Source organism: Rhinopithecus roxellana, chromosome 8 (genome assembly GCF_007565055.1).
Source record: "Rhinopithecus roxellana isolate Shanxi Qingling chromosome 8, ASM756505v1, whole genome shotgun sequence".
NCBI classification, from domain to species: Eukaryota; Metazoa; Chordata; class Mammalia; order Primates; family Cercopithecidae; genus Rhinopithecus; species Rhinopithecus roxellana.
The window spans coordinates 118,137,815-118,143,299 of record NC_044556.1 but is presented as its reverse complement, the minus strand read 5'-3'; positions in this window follow the sequence as shown (position 1 = coordinate 118,143,299).

The window sequence follows — 5,485 nt, the reverse complement described above, 5'->3', positions numbered from 1 at the left end:
ACGTTACGACGCTCCGGAAAAAAGGAAAAAGCAGAAAGTCTGAGGGGAGGCACTTGGGTTGCAGAAGGTGTGGTTAGGACCGCACGGCCCTCGTGAACTCGTTGGGTGACGTCATCTCGAAGGATTGTAGGGACTGCCAGGGAAGGGGAGGACGGCTCTCACTTGATCCTTACAGACCTCAAAGCAGTGTAATTATCTCGTGTGTTAGTGAATCGTGTTACAGAGGAAATTTTTCTGTTTTGAGGTCAAAAAGGAAGTAATCCCACAGAGTTTAGGAAATCTAGCACCAACAAGATTTAGAAGTGGCCATCTAGCCACTCTTGACTATGACCAACTCCTATCAAAACTGTATCCTCGTAGATATGCCAAGACTTCCATGGTCTACTTGCCATGTAGGCACCCAGTGTAGTGGAAACAACACAGCCTACTTCGTGCTAAATCTGCTTTTGCAACACTATTGTGTGAATCCTTGGGCAAACCGCTTATCTAACGATTTTAGGCTTGAGTTGCCTCAAAATGAGATGATTTTGTTAATGGAAAAAAAAAACTCTGTAAAAAGTTTTAAAGAGATTTATTCTCAACCAATATGAGTCACCATGGCTCGCGGAATAGTCCCAACAGGTCCTGAGAAAGAGCATCCGAAGCGGTGGCGTTACTGTTTGTTTTACACATTTTAGGGAGTTGGGAATTGCTGGTAAAGTAAGTCAATATATGGAAGATATACATTGGTTCAGGCTAAGGAAGTGGGATGTCTTGAAGGAGAAGCTTACAGATCATAAGTGGATTGAAAGATTTTCTGATAAGCAATTTGTTGAAAGATTTAAGCTTTGGTCAGGCGAGGTGGCTCCTGCCTATAATCCCAGCATCTTGGGAGGCCTAGGTGGGAAGATTGCTTGAGTCCAGAAATCTGAGACCAGCGTGGGCAACATAGTGAGGCCTCATTTCTACAAACCATTTTAATTAACTGTGTATGATGGCATCTGCCTGTAATCCCAGGCTACTTGAGAGGCTGAGGTGGGAGGATCTTGAGCCCCAGAGGCTGCATTGAGCCATGATCATGCCACAGCACTCATGCCTGGGTGAGCAAGACCCTGTCTCAAAAACAAACAAAAACAAAAACACAGGCCAGGTGCAGTGGCTGAAGCCTGTAATCCCAGCACTTTGGGAGGCCAAGGCGGGTGGATCACCCGAGGTCAGGAGTTCAAGACCAGCCTGGCCAACATGGTAAAAGCCCGTCTCTACTGAAAATACAAAACTTCGCTGAGCACAGTGGTGGATGCCTGTAATCCCAGCTAGTAGGGAGGCTGAGGCAGGAGAATCACTTGAACCCGGGAGGCAGAAGTTGCAGTGAGCTGAGATGGTGCCACTGCACTCCAGCCTGGGCGACAGAGTAAGACCTTGTCTCAAAAACAAACAAAAAACAGTGTTAAGCTTTGTCTAAAGACTTGAAGTCAGTAGAAGGGAATACTTAAGAAAAGGGAGTCTGCTATCTGTCATGTGATGCTACACCAGTCAGGTTGGAAAGTAAGGCACATTATACCATTGCACATAAAAAACCATTTAATGAGATTTTATGGTTTGTAGGGCAGGACTTAATCCTTGCCTTGCATGGCCATAGGTCTTGTTTGTTTGTATTTATTTATTTCTTTTGAGACGGAGTCTCACTCTGTCGCCCAGGCTGGAGTGCAGTGGCATGATCTCAGCTCACTGCAACCTCCATCTCCCTGGTTCAAGCAATTCAGCCTCCCAAGTAGCTGGGACTACAGGCACACATCATCTCACCCAGCTAATTTTTGTATTTTTAGTAGAGATGGGGTTTCACCATATTGGCCAGGCTGGTCTCGAGCTCCTGACCTCGTGATCCACCTGCCTCAGCTTCCCACAGTGCTGGGATTACAGGCGTAAGCCACTGCACCCAGCCTAGGTCTTGTTTATAGTATGGTATCATATTGCTACAGAGTGTTTTGTCAGTCTTATAATCTCTAGTTTAACCTTAATGTTGGTCAGTTGTGCCTCAACTCTAAAAGGGAGAAGGTATAGAGGTGTGTCTGACCTCTCTTCCCATCTTGGCCTGGAATTCAGTTTTTAAGGTTTTCCTGAGGTTCCCTTGGCCAAGACTGGGTCTTGTTTTCTATCTAAAATTTATTTTTATTAAAAAAAATTATTTTTAATTTTTATGGTACACAATAGACATATTTATGGGGTATATGAGATATTTTGATACAGGCAAGCAATGTGTAACAATCACATCAGGGTGAATGGGATATTCATCACCTTAGACATTTATTATATTTTTGTGTTGCAAACATTCTAATTAAACTCTTTTAGTAATTTTTTTTTTTTTGAGACGGAGTCTCGCTCTGTTTCCCAGGCTGGAGTGCAATGGCGTGATCTTGGCTCACTGCAACCTTTGCCTCCTGAGTTCAAGTGATTCTCCTGCCTCAGCCTCCTGAGTAGCTGGGATTACAGGCACGCACCACCATGCGTGGCTAATTTTTGTGTTTTTAGTAGAGATGGGGTTTCATCATGTTGGTCAGGCAGGTATCGAACTCCTGACCTTGTGATCCACCCGCCTTGACCTCCCAAAGTGCTGGGATTACATGTGTACAATAAGTTATTGTTGCCTGTAGTCACCCTATTGTGCTATCAAATACTAGATTTTATTCATTCTGTCTAACTATATTTTTGTACCCATTAACCATTTCTGCCCCTCTTCTGCCCCTCTCTACTACCCTTCCTAGCCTCTGGTAACCATCATTTTACTCTCTATCTCCATGAGTTCAATTGTTTTAATTTTTAGCTCCCATAAATGAGAGAGAATGTGTAAAGTTTTTCTGTGCCTGGCTTATTTCACTTAACATAATGTCCTCCAGTTCCATCCATGTTGTTGCAAATGACAGGATCTCATTCTTTTTTGTGACCGAATAGTCCTTCATTCCATATATGTACCACATTTTCTTTTTTCTTTCTTTTTTTTGAGATGGAGTCTCACTCTGTTGCCCAGGCTGGACTGGTGCAGTGGCGCAATCTTGGCTCACTGCAACCTCCGCTTCCTGGGTTCAAGCGATTCTCCTGCCTCAGTCTCCCTTAGTAGCTGGGATTACAGGTGCCCGCCACCACGCCCAGCTAATTTTTGTATTTTTAGTAGAGACAGGGTTTCACCATCTTGGCCAGGCTGGTCTCAAGCTCCTGACCTTGTGATCCACCCGCCTCGGCCTCCCAAAGTGCTGGGATTATAGGCATGAGCCACCGCTCCCAGCCTGTACCACATTTACTTTATCCGTTTGTCTGTTAGTGTACACTCAAGTTCCTTCCAAATCTTGGCTATTGTGAATGGTGCTGCAGCAAACATGAGAGTACAGGTATCTCTTCAATATACTGATTTCCTTTCTTTTGAGTATATTCCTAGCAGTAGGACTGCTGGATCATAGGGTACTTCTATTTTTAGGTTTTTTTGGGTTTTGTTGTTTTTTTTCTTAACAGACAGGGTCTAGCTCTGTTGCTTAGTCTGAAGTGCAGTGGCATGGTCATAGCTGTCTGCAGCCTTGACTCCCTTGGCTCAGGCAGTCCTCCCACCTCTGCTTCCCTAGTAGCTGGGACTACAGGCACCACTGTGCCTGGCTAATTTTTGTTTTATTTTTTGTAGAGATGAGATCTCGCTATGTTGCCCAGGCTGGTCTCAAATTCCTGGGCTCTAGTGATCCTCCTGCCTCAGTCTTCCAAAGTGATGGGGTTACAGACATGATTGACCACACCCAGCCCATTTTTAGTTTTTTAAGGAATCTCCATACTGTTATCCATAGTAAATGTACTAATTTTTTTTTTTTTTTTTTTTTTTGAGACGGAGTCTTGCTCTGTTGCCCAGGCTGGAGTGCAGTGGCCGGATCTCAGCTCACTGCAAGCTCCACCTCCCGGGTTCAGGCCATTCTCCTGCCTCAGCCTCCCGAGTAGCTGGGACTACAGGCACTTGCCACCTCGCCCGGCTAGTTTTTTTGTATTTTTTAGTAGAGACGGGGTTTCACCATTTTAGCCAGGATGGTCTCGATCTCCTGACCTCGTGATCTGCCTGTCTCGACCTCCCAAAGTGCTGGGATTACAGGCTTGAGCCACCGCGCCCGGCCAATGTACTAATTTATCATCTAAAATTTCAGCTGCTTCTAAATAGGATAACAGACCACTAATTTACATAATCAGTCATTTACATCTTACTCTAAGTCATGTTTTAATACAGTTTTCTATGAACTGGCCTTGATAGAGAAGTACCATGCCACCATTTCCAGAACTGAGGACTCAGGGCTTTCCTACCTACCTTCCCAGAACACTTGTCTCTTTTCAAAATTTTTCCAGACACTATATTATGAACACGTCCTCTAACAGGCATATTTTTATTTAAATATAAAATCTAACAAACCAGTTTATGACCTCCAGTCCAACAATTTATTACAGGACTCTAAGACTATAATTCTTTGATGACACAAAGAAGTAAATCTCTAAAGGTACAATTTCAAGCACACACACATTACAGAGATATCTGGGTATTGGTGGGTATTTTCAGAGCACATGCAAGTACCATCATGCATCAACTATCTGTTTTATAAAACTGATTGTTGGGATGGAATAACATCTGGGATTTGATGGAGGGAAGGAATTCATTTTCAGCTAAATTGGGAAAAGGATGTAAGAGCCACTGTATTCAACCATCTACTATTCAAGTTGGTCAAGATTCAGTGCTGAGAACAACCAACTAACCAGTTGGTTATTAATGAGTTATTATAAAAACTTTATGCATTCAACAAACATTTTTTGGCAACTACTATGGTGCTAGAAACTGTTTCAGGTACAGTTTATAAGGACACAGGAATGAATAAAAAAGGTAAGATCCCTTTCATCTTGGAACACGCACTGTAATATAGAAGATAGGTAATAAGTAAACAAAACTTATGATTTCAGATTTTGACAGATTTTGTGCAGAACATTAACAAATTAAGTGGAGAGGGCAAGAATATGGGGAGTGGGGAACAGACTGGTAAAGACAGAGTGATCAAAAGAGCCCTTTCTTTGGAGTTTACACTCAAGCAGGGATCTGCTGGTAAGAAGGAAAATCCACAAGAAAATCTGGAGGAAGAACATTCCAGGCAGAGGTAGCATCAGGTCCAGTGGAGGCAATGGGTTTGTCCCACTTCAGGAAGAGCAAGAAGGCCAGTGTGGCTGGAGTGGAAGGAACTGAGAAGAGTTCAGAGCAACAGGCAAAGACTTGATCATGTACATATTGTAAGCCATACCATATCCTTTCTAAGCAATCTTATCAAATGAATGCACAATTTTTAAAAATGTCATTAAGCAGAAGCTTACCACCTCTAAACAGCTTGTGTCATTTGTGAAGCCCCAATGATAAGAATGTTCTCCCTTAAGTTAAGCTAAAATGTACTTCCTTGTTACTTATATTCTTTGGGCCTGGCTTTTCCCTCTGGAGCACCATGGAAAA